This window comes from Neoarius graeffei, chromosome 18 (assembly GCF_027579695.1).
Source record: "Neoarius graeffei isolate fNeoGra1 chromosome 18, fNeoGra1.pri, whole genome shotgun sequence".
Lineage (NCBI taxonomy): Eukaryota > Metazoa > Chordata > Actinopteri > Siluriformes > Ariidae > Neoarius > Neoarius graeffei.
The window spans coordinates 36,710,908-36,722,947 of NC_083586.1; positions in this window are offsets into that span (position 1 = coordinate 36,710,908).

Below are 12,040 nucleotides of genomic sequence, written 5' to 3' on the forward strand. Positions count from 1 at the left end.
AGTACACAGGACTGGCAAAAGTGACACCGTTTGTCCTAGAAGAATGACACTGTGGGTCTCTGAAATTACAATTAAGGATATCCTTGTTGGTATAATTGTGGAAATGTTCATTCTGACTAAGAATTGAATTACAGATATCTGTAGCACATATCCAGTCACGTTGTGATCCTGCACCACACCCAATTGAGGTTTATTTCACAATAATGTTCAGCTGACTGTACATTATCCCTTACACATTCTGCAACCCAGAAGCTTGTCTCATTTTCATACAAACTGACATGTCTTTATGAACCATATTTCTTGAATTCAGAAATTTTGGAAGTTGAATATTTGATTGAATGGTCCAACCCCAGTTCCAAAGAAGTTGGGATGCTGTGTAAACTGTAAATAAAACCACTATGTGATAATTTGCAAATCATGGAAACCCTATACTTCACTGAAAATAGTACAAAGACAACATATCAAATGTTGCAACTGAAACTTTATCGTTTTTAAAAAAAAAGATATGCTCATTTTGGATTTGATGTCAGCAACATGTTTCAGAAAAGTTGGGACAGAGGCAATAAAAGACTGAAAAAGTTGTGTAATGCTAAAAAAAAAACCCACCTGATTTGGTTAATTGGCAACAGGTCAGTAACATGATTTGGGTATAAAAAGAGCATCCCAGAGAGGTGGAGTCTCTCAGAAGTAACAATGCAGAGGGGTTCACCACTCTGTGAAAGATTGTGTGGGCAAACAGCATAACAATTTAAGAATCATGTTCCTCAATTTTAAATTGCAAAGAATTTGGGGATCACATCATCTATTGTCCATAATATCATTAAAAGGTTCAGAGAATCTGGAGAAATCTCTGTACGCAAGAGACAAGGCTGAAAACTGACATTTGATGCCTGTGATCTTCAGGTCCTCAGGAGATACTGCATGAAAAGCAGACACGTGTCTGTAGTGGAAATCACTGTATGGGCTCAGGAACACTTCAGAAAACCATCGTCTGTGAAAACAGTTCATTACTGCACCCACAAATGCAAGTTCTCATCTCATCTCATCATCTCTAGCCGCTTTATCCTTCTACAGGGTTGCAGGCAAGCTGGAGCCTATCCCAGCTGACTACGGGCGAAAGGCGGGGTACACCCTGGACAAGTCGCCAGGTCATCACAGGGCTGACACATAGACACAGACAACCATTCACACTCACATTCACACCTACGGTCAATTTAGAGTCACCAGTTAACCTAACCTGCATGTCTTTGGACTGTGGGGGAAACCGGAGCACCCGGAGGAAACCCACGCGGACACGGGGAGAACATGCAAACTCCGCACAGAAAGGCCCTCGCCGGCCCCGGGGCTCGAACCCGGACCTTCTTGCTGTGAGGCGACAGCGCTAACCACTACACCACCATGCCGCCCCAAATGCAAGTTAAAACCAAATATAAACAATATCCAGAAACACCGCCACCTTCTCTGGGCCTGAGCTCTTTTATGATGGACTTAGGCGAAGTGGAAAATTGTCCCGAGGTCTGATGAATCAAAAGTAAAACTTCTTTTTAGAAATCATGGACACCACATCCTCCAGGCTAAGGAAGAGAGGGACCATCCGTCTTGTTATCAGTGTACAGTTCAAAAGCCGGCATCTGTGATCGTGTAAGGATGCATTAGTGCACATGACATGGGTAGCTTGTACATATGGGAAGGCATCATTATTGCTGAGTGATATTTACACGTTTCAGAGCAATATGCTGCCATCCAGACAAAATCTTTTTCAGGGAAGGCCTTCCTCCTTTCAGCAAGACAATGCCAAACCGCTTTCTGTACATATTAAAACTGCATGGCTCTGTAGTAAGAGTGTCTGGGTGCTAAACTGGCCTGCCTGCCTGCCTCCAGACCTGTCTCCCATTCAAAACATTTGGCACATTACGAAACGCAAAAGATAACAGTGGAAACCCTGAACTGTTGAGCAACTGAAATTATATATCAGGCAAGAATGGGACAACATTTCTCCTTCAAAACTACAACAATTGGTCTCCTCACATCCCAAACATTTACAGAGTTGTGAAATAGACGTGATGCAACACAGTGGTAAATATGCCCGTCCCAACCATTTCGAAACATGCTGCTGACATCAAATTCAAAATGAGCATATTTTTCAAAAAACAATTTCTGTTTCAACATTTTATATAGTCTTTGTACCATTTTCAATGAAATATAGGGTTTCCATGATTTGCAAATTATCGCATTTTGTTTTTATTTAGTTTACACAGCATCCCAATTTTTTTGGAACTGGGGTTTGTACATGTTTCATGTGCAGAAATAACCATTTACCTAAAAAGAAACTTGTACAAATACATGTGAGTTGCACAGTGTAGGTATACAATTGCCAGTGTAGCACATTTTGCAAAACACTATTTTTCATCCCCATTCATTAAATGGTAAATATTTCAGAGTACAGGACTGCTGCTAGCTGGATACATCTGGTTGGTAGACCTAGTACTGACAACAAGCTGTGTATAAACCTTAGCAACATAATGTAATTAACCAAGCTAAAGCAAAATTGTCTGTTTCTTGTAAACTGTTGTCAAGTCAAGTTTATTTGTATAGCGCTTTTAACAATAAACATTGTCGCAAAACAGCTTTACAGAATTTGAACGACTTAAAACACGAGCTAATTTTGTCCCTAATCTATCCCCAATGAGCACGCCTGTGGCGATGGTGGCAAGGAAAAAACCCCTCAGACGACATGAGGAAGAAACCTTGAGAGGAACCAGACTCAAAAGGGAACCCATCCTCATTTCGGCAACAACAGACAGCATGACTATAATATTAACAGTTTTAACATTAATTCAGTTTCACTGATGTTATAAACTCTTCACTGATGGAAACTTGAGTGCAAAACTGCTCATGACAACTGCAGTCCTAAAGTTAGCAAGTCAACTGTAGTCCTCAGCCATAAAAGCATTACTGTAAGTGTCCAGAGCATCCTCCAGATGTGACTTTCAACTGTCCACATGGGGCTGTCCTCCACAGGAACGATGTGATGAGACTCCAACCAGTCACAGGGAACCAGGACGGATCAGGCAGGTCCGGGGAGCAGAAGAGTTCAGCATCTCGATCCCAGGACCGACATGTAACTCAGAGGGACAGATTTGGGGGGAGGGGGAGAGAGAGAGAGAGAGAGAGAGAGAGAGAAAGAGAAAACACAGGTTGTTAGGTATGCCCAATGTCTCCTGAATAAGTAGGAACAGTATACATATTGCACTGAGTACAAGCAGGGACTCCGGCAACTAACTATGACTGCATAACTAAAAGGAGAGAGCCAGAAGGTAACACAGGCATGAGGGAGCCCCGGGACATAAAGCAGCCAGCCACTACACCGTCAACAAACTCAAGTGAGCAAGCGAGTGGGGACTGACAGCATCCATACATCCCAGTTTACCAAAACACTCTATGTCTGAGAACCCTCCAGATCGACACCTTTACCTCATAAACACCATTAACACAAGGCTTGACTAAACAGATATGTTTTCAGCCTCGACTTAAACGCTGAGACTGTGTCTGATTCCCGAACACTACTTGGAAGGCTGTTCCATAACTGTGGGGCTTTGTAAGAAAAGGCTCTGCCCCCTGATGTAGCCTTCACTATACGAGGTACCAGCAGATAGCCTGCACCTTTTGATCTAAGTAGGCGTGGTGGGTCATAGAGGAACAGACGTTCACTCAGGTACTGTGGTGTGAGAACATTCAGTGCTTTAAAGGTCAATAGTAGTATTTTATAATCAATACGAAATTTGATTGGGAGCCAATGCAGTGTGGATAAGACAGGGGTGATGTGGTCATATTTTCTAGTTCTAGTAAGGACTCTTGCTGCTGCATTTTGAACTAACTGGAGCTTGTTTATGCACTTATTGGAACATCCAGACAGTAAGGCATTACAATAATCCAACCTGGAGGTAACGAAAGCATGAACTAGTTTTCCTGCGTCATGTAGTGACATTAAATTTCTTATCTTAGCAATATTTCTGAGATGAAAGAAAGCTATCCGGGTAATGTTATCAATGTGAGTTTCGAATGAAAGACTGGGGTCAATAATCACTCCGAGGTCTTTTACTGCTGCATGTGAAGAAACAGAAAGGCCATCCAGAGTCACTGTGTAATCAGAAAACTTACTTCTAGCTGCATGTGGTCCTAGTACAAGTACTTCAGTCTTGTCAGAGTTAATAGGCTAGTGACAATGGCCCCAAAATTTTGAGACACCCCTACCAGAGGTAGAACTAAACCCAACAATGTTTTTCTTCATCTTTAAGGTTTCCCATATATGAAATGGATTCTTGGATAAAAATATTTTGCTGCAAAGACTGTTAAATTGATAGATGTTGTTATACACCCCAAAACTAAAAAGACCTAAAATATGGCCTGGCCGTATGGGATTTAAGACACATAAACTGCTGTAGAGAAGTAACACAAGATCAGAGAGCTTTAAAATTTGCCATGATTATAGTCAGGATGTTGCTTTACTTACTAGAAAAACTTGGATGTGAATATCTTAAAGTATGTGGCATTTAGAGACCTAGGAACACATACCTAAAATAGGCGGACATGCAAAAAATTAATATCAATGCAGAATGCTCTCATTTACTTTGTAGTTGCTTTGTCAGTGATGGTCATAGAAACATGTATGATGGCTTGTTGGAAAGGCGGGGTTGTGCTGAATCCAGCAATACCAAACTTGCCAATATAGCATGCATAATCTGGGCGCTGTATCCCTAAATGTATGAGGTGTCCCTAAATGTATGAGGTGAAACACAAACACTGACATAATCAAGTCTCCAGTCCAAAGCCCATTATCAGTGGTAAGAATAATGTTGACCAATTCAATGATACTGCAAAGTAAGTTACATAAGGTAAGTACCGCTCTAGGCGGCACAGTGGTGCAGTGGTTAGCGCTGTCGCCTCACAGCAAGAAGGTCCGGGTTCGAGCCCCGTGGCCAGCAAGGGCCTTTCTGTGTGGAGTTTGCATGTTCTCCCCGTGTCCACGTGGGTTTCCTCCGGGTGCTCCGGTTTCCCCCACAGTCCAAAGACATGCAGGTTAGGTTAACTGGTGACTCTAAATTGACCGTAGGTGTGAATGGTTGTCTGTGTCTGTGTCAGCCCTGTGATGACCTGGTGACTTGTCCAGGGTGTACCCCGCCTTTCGCCCGTAGTCAGCTGGGATAGGCTCCAGCTTGCCTGCGACCCTGTAGAACAGGATAAAGCAGCTAGAGATAATGAGATGAGATGAGAAGTACCGCTCTATATTGTATATGTATGTAGTACATTTGATATGATTACAGTTTACTATACAGCTTTTCATAATATTTTACTATACAGTTCATGTGAAAACAAGATGAGAAGACACGTGACCACAGCATATGTGGATGCCATGAAAGAGCTTTGTGACACTGATTCAAAGAGCCCGAAAGCACACCAGGAGTCTGGAGCATCCAGAATGGACAGAGATGAGAGAGACATACAGAAGATAATGGAGGCTGTGGAGCAGAGGCAGAATCCCTTTGACCTTGATTGCATTCCAGAGGAACTGATTAACATTGCTAGTGGTCAGGTTGCGTCTGAGAAAGTTGCAAAAGAGCTCTCAAGCTTCCTCCAAGATGGTGCAAAGCAGAATACCATCTTTATTGAACAACATCTGGCAAAATCAAAAAGAACAAAGAGCTTCTGGGAGCCTGAGAAAAGAAACCAGTGTACAACCTTCAAAGACATGAAAACATCTGTTGGAGTCAGTGCATCTAGACAGGTTCACATGGACTCAGATGTCCTCTTTTGAAGGTTACTTGCTGTGTCCAAGCAAAGAGTGGTGTCCATGGAGAGTGTGATGTCTCATGAACTTGCTGTTGTCCCACCTTCTTTGTTTCATGATGATGGCACAATGAGAAAAACAGCAAAGGCTGACCTTGCCAAGCAGCTGGAGTCTGTCATTGATACAGCAGAGATACAGCAGCTGCTGCCCAATAAAGAACCATCAGCATATATCATCGATGGCATGGCTCTTTTACAGAGTCTCCATGAATAAGCCTTTCAGACCTTCAATGACCTAGGCGAGTGTGTCTGGCAAAGGATTGCAACGTTAATGGGAAAGGAAGGCATCAGCTGTGTGGTTATAGGGTTTGAAAGATATGACCATCAACACTCAATCAAAGATTTTGAAAGGCAAAGAAGAGGGACCATTCAAACCAGCAAACTAACACATATCATAACCGGACAAGCAAGGGTACCAAACTACAAGAAATACCTGAGGATAAGTGGGAACAAGGCTGCTCTATGTGGCTTTTTCAGCAACTATATCGTCAGTGCTGGGCCAAAGAGAATCTCTTCAGAGAATACAGTCATCTTAGCAGGTGGCTTTGAAAAATGGTGAGGAGGTCAAGAGGGTCAGCAAGTCAGACATTAACTGCTTGACAGATCATTACAGTGACCAAGAGGAGGCAGACACTAGACTGGTGCTACATGCAATACACCTTGCACAGTCATACTCTCAGCTCATTGTGAAATGTGATGATACAGATGTACTGGTTTTGCTTGTGTACTATTCAAGCAAAGGGATGTTTGGATCCTCTGCAGTATTCATGCACTCTGGATATGGCCTAAAAGAAAGATTCGTCCCAGTCTGTTTGATTGCTCAGAATCTTGGAGTAGACATTTGTGAGTGTTTACCTGCATGCCATGCTCTCACAGGTTGCGACACGACAAGCAGCCTGTACAGAATTGGAAAGTGCATGTGGCAAGAAAGTATGCATTCCTCCTGTATGGCAAAAAGGAAAAGGAGAATGGACATCCTTGTTCCAACCTGGATGAACTGAGGTACACACTAGCATCTACCACAGATTTATCAGCAACAAGTCTACTCCCGACAGAAGATGCTTTCCAGCAACACGTGTTGAGAGCCTTGTATCAAACAGCAGTGTGGCGTCATAGCCGCCTGGCTAAGCCTCAGCTCTGGAACCCAGTTGGTAGAGGATGGAGGCTCAGAGAAAATGGGTCCGTTGAACCTGTGATGTTCCTAAAGGCACCAGCACCTAAAGAAGTTCGAGACATCACCCACCTGTACTGTAAAGACAGGAACTGCATTGATGCCAGCAAATGCCAGTTGGCTTGACCTGCACTGAATTTTGTTCTTGCCCATTCCCAGAGTGCCCAAATATGATCCACTTTGTTGTTGATGACAATGAGTGACATTAAAGTTTTGCAGTGGCCACTGGATATAATAGTTTTATTAAAAGGCTCAAGGCCAAACAACAATCCTGTCTACTCGTCTATTGTGTGTGTTATTGCCAAATCTTTCAATTTCAATCTGTGTTTCTATGTGAATTTTAACAAAATGCATCATATGAAATGTACTATTATTAAATATATCATGAATATAGAGCAGTACTTACCTTATGTAACTTACTTTGCAGTATCATTGAATTGGTCAACATTATTCTTACCACTGATAATGGGCTTTGGACTGGAGACTTGATTATGTCAGTGTTTGTGTTTCTTTCATTAGGGACACCTCATACATTTAGGGATACAGCGCCCAGACTATGCACGCTATATTGGCATGTTTGATATTGTTGGATTCAGCATAACCCCATCTTTCCAACAAGCCATCATACATGTTTCTATGACCATCACTGACAAAGCAACTACAAAGTAAATGAGAGCATTCTGCATTGATATAAAATTTTTTCATGTCCGCCTATTTTAGGTATGTGTCCCGAGGTCTCTAAATGCCACATACTTCAAGATATTCACATCCAAGTTTTTCTAGTAAGTCAAGAAACATCCTGACTATAATCATGGCAAATTTTAAAGCTCTCTGAGCTTGTGTTACTTCTCTACAGCAGTTTGTGTGTCTTAAGTCCCATACGGCCAGGCCATATTTTAGGTCTTTTTTAGTTTTGGGGTGTATAACAACATCTATCAATTTAACAGTCTTTGCAGCAAAATATTTTTATCCAAGAATCCATTTCATATATGGGAGACCTTAAAGATGAAGAAAAACATTGTTGGGTTTAGTTCTACCTCCGGTAGGGGTGTCTCGAAAACTAAAGCACTTTTTGGCAGTTTGTCACTAGCCTATAAGCAGAAGGAAGTTAATAAGCATCCAGTGTCTAATGTCCTTAACACATTCCTCAATTCTATTAAGCCGGTGTGTCTTATCAGGTTTTGCAGAAACATACAACTGTGTGTCACCAGCATAACAGTGGAAACTAATACAATGTTTACGAATAATATCACCCAGAGGTAACATATATAAAGAAAAAAGCAGTGGACCCAAGACAGAACCTTGTGGAACACCAAACTTTACCTCAGTACGTCTAGAACAGTGTTTCGCAAAGTGTGGTCCACAAGAGACCTCAAGTGGTCCGCGAGGTGATCTACAAATGTAGTCAGCGTTTTCAAGATAAGCTAGCATATGCTTTGTAACATTATTAGAAAGTTAAATTTATCCAATCTTGTTTTTAACGGCAATCAAACGGGCCTGTAATTTCATCATTATTATTTAAAAAGAGTTCTGCATCTGAATTTGCACCACATAAAACTTGTAGTGTGCACGTGCTCTTATTCCGCCTCTCGTCTCTAGGCAACAGTCACCTCACAAATCTCTGCCTCACAGGCAAACAGGCAGGCAGACCTGAAAACAAGAAAACGAAAATTCTGAACATATAATAGGCTAATCCTAACTAGCTCGCGTGTGTGTGTGTGTTGTGTGGGGCGGGGGTGTTGACAGGTGGTCCCTGAAATTTTTTTTGGGGGACAAAGTGGTCCTTGGTCTGAAAAAGTTTGAGAAACACTGGTCTAGAAATATCACCATTTACATCAACATACTGATAACCATCAGTTAAATAAGAGCTGAGCCAGGAGAGGGCCGTTCCCTTAACTCCCACAACATTTTCTAGTCTATCCAGAAGAATGGAATGATCTATGGTATCCACCCATGTGCAATGAACCGGTGCTAAAGGTGCTCTAGCCCCTGCCCCTTTTCTGTTTGCTGTCCAAAGTGCCCTTTTCATAGGGACTGGTTTTTTTTTTTATATTTGTAAAAGATAAGTTAGCTCCAACATCAATATTCTCTACAATTTGACAATAATACATGAAATTATAGATTTATAAAATAACATTTTTCTATGTAAATGCGGGCATCAATCCATGACGTCATGCATTCAGTGAACCTCCGTGCAGAAAGCGCATGCAGGCGGTTGGCAGTGGGAGACAGTGCGAGGAACGGCATGGTAAGGTCACACTGAAAGTCTCCTTTCATTTCTTATCTGAACATGCAATATTGTGCAGCTTAGAACACAACAGTAAATGCGTAGGGTTGTTTATCATTTAATGAAGCCACCTAGGCTATATTTAAACCGTTTGCTCCATCCATTTCATTAACGTGGCAGATTCGGAAACTTTAGTTTGAACGACGGCGTTAATAACATATTCTAGCAGCTTCGAAAACTTAAGGCTGAATGACGACGTCCACAACATATTCTATCAAGACACACAGAATGTTCAGTTGCAATTGAAATTTAGTTTTGAATAAAGTTAACTTGTGTGAAAAATTTGTTCCAAGTGCCCTTTTTTGAATGTTGAGCCCCTGCCCCTCCAAAGGTCTTTGCACGGCCCTGATGGTATCAAATGCTGCACTAAGGTCAAGCAACACAAGTAGCGAGACACAGCCCTGATCAGACGCCAACAGCAGGTCATTTACTACTTTAACCAGAGCTGTCTCTGTGCTATGATGAGGTCTAAATCCTGACTGATACATTTCGTGGATGTTATCCCTATGTAAATATGAGCATAACTGCTGTGCCACAGCTTTTTCAAGGATCTTGGAGATAAAGGGGAGGTTTGATATTGGCCGATAATTGGACAGCTGACAGGGATCGAGGTCAGGTTTTTTAATCAGGGGTTTGATAACTGCTCGTTTAAAGGATTTGGGTGCATAGCCAATCCTAAGAGAATAATTTATTATTTTTAGAAGTGGTTCAATTACTTCAGGTATTATCTGTTTGAATAGATGTGTAGGTAAGGGATCTAGTACACAAGTTGAGGCTTTTGATGCCGAGATTAATGAAAGTAATTCAGTTTCTTTTAGGGGAGTAAAACATTCTAATTGATGATCTGATGCAGTTATATTGTTAACTACAGGGTCACTTACATTGTCTGACCTTAAATTAGTAGTTTGAATTTTTTGTCGGATATTTTCAATTTTGTCATTAAAAAAATTCATGAAGTCGTTGCTATTACATACTACAGGTGTGCATGTGTCTACGGTGGACTTATTCCTGGCTAATTTTGCTACAGTATTAAATAGGAATCTAGGATTATTTTTATCTTCTATTAGGGAGGAGAGATACGTATGTTGATCTAGCAGCACTAAGAGCTTTTCTATACTTCAGGAAGCTCTCCTTCCATGCCAATTTGAACACTACCAATTTTGTTTGACGCCATTTACATTCCAATTTTCAAGTGGTCTGTTTTAATGTGCGAGTGTCATACCAGGGTGTTAATTTTTTGTCTCTGACCATTTTCCTTTTAAGAGGAGCTACATTATCTAAAGTATGGCGGAATGTTGACTCTAAGCATTCAGTTGCCTGATCAAGTTCTGCAGGGGCTGACAGTGACCCAATCAAAGTTGATAACTCTGGGAGATCATTTATAAAGCTCTGTGCAGTAGTTGACGTGAATGTACGTTTAATACAGTAGCGTGGTGAGGTGCATATATTATTACTCAGACATATTTTGAATGCGATGAGATAATGATCTGAGATAACTTCAGACTGTGGAAGTATGACTATATTGTCTACGTTTAACCCGAATGTTAGTATTAGATCGAGAGTGTGACCACCACTATGGGTTGGTCCTATGACATTCTGATTAATCCCGACTGAATCTAAAATGGACACAAATGCTGTTTTTAAAGGATCTTCTGGGTTATCGAAGTGAATATTAAAATCGCCGACAACTGAAGCTTTGCCTAAGGAAATAACCAGATCCGAGATAAAATCTGCAAATTCAGAAAGAAACTCAGAATATGGCTCCGGGGGCCTGTAAATAATAAGTAACGGAATTAACTGGGTAGACTTATTTTTCGAGACTACATGCATTATATGAGTATGAAGAAGCTCAAATGTATTAAATTTATAACCAGGTTTTTGTGTTACACCTAGATAACCATTATAAATAACCGCGACACCTCCTCCTCTGCCAGTTAGACGAGGCTGGTGTATATAACTGTATCCAGGAGGACTAGCTTCATTTAATGCTGTATATTCATTTGGCTTAATCCATGTTTCAGTTAAACAAAGTACATTAAACTCCTGATCAGTAATGAGTTCATTAACCATTAGCGCTTTAGATGCAAGAGATCTAATATTTAAATAGCCCCACCTTTAGATCTGGCAGCAGCTGTACAGTCAGCATGATCTAATTTTATATTGATTAGGTTACTGGAACAAACTCTCTGAAAATTTCTACCTTTTTGTTGAGCTCGGGGAACAGACACAGTCTCGATGTAGTGGGCCCTGAGTGACGACTCTGTGCAGCTAGCAGACAGTCGGTTTAGCCTGTTCGTCTGCTCCCTGGCCTTGGCTCTGGATTGTCAGAAATTAACTAGGCCTGTTCTGAGACTATGACCTATGCTGCAGGAAATGAGAGCAGCACCTTCCCGAATGGGATGGATACCGTCCCGCCCTAACAGGCCAGCAGTGCCCTCAAAATTAGCCCAATTATCTATAAAGCCCACACTGTTTTCACACTGTTGTGTGCCATTACATTACTAATTTTGGGAAGATCACAAAATCTAATAATGTATAGCATGCATCTCAGACATTATTTGTAATTACAAGGTCTCTTGACATTTTCTTCCCAAATCCACTGTTCAATAACAGACTTTTGGTGAAGTTTTTCTTCTTCCAAGCCAGAAAACAAGACAGAAGAGTCTTCTATATTTTGTCTGACCAGATGAGTGCATGAACAAACCTGAAACCCAACATATGAAATGCATTTAAAG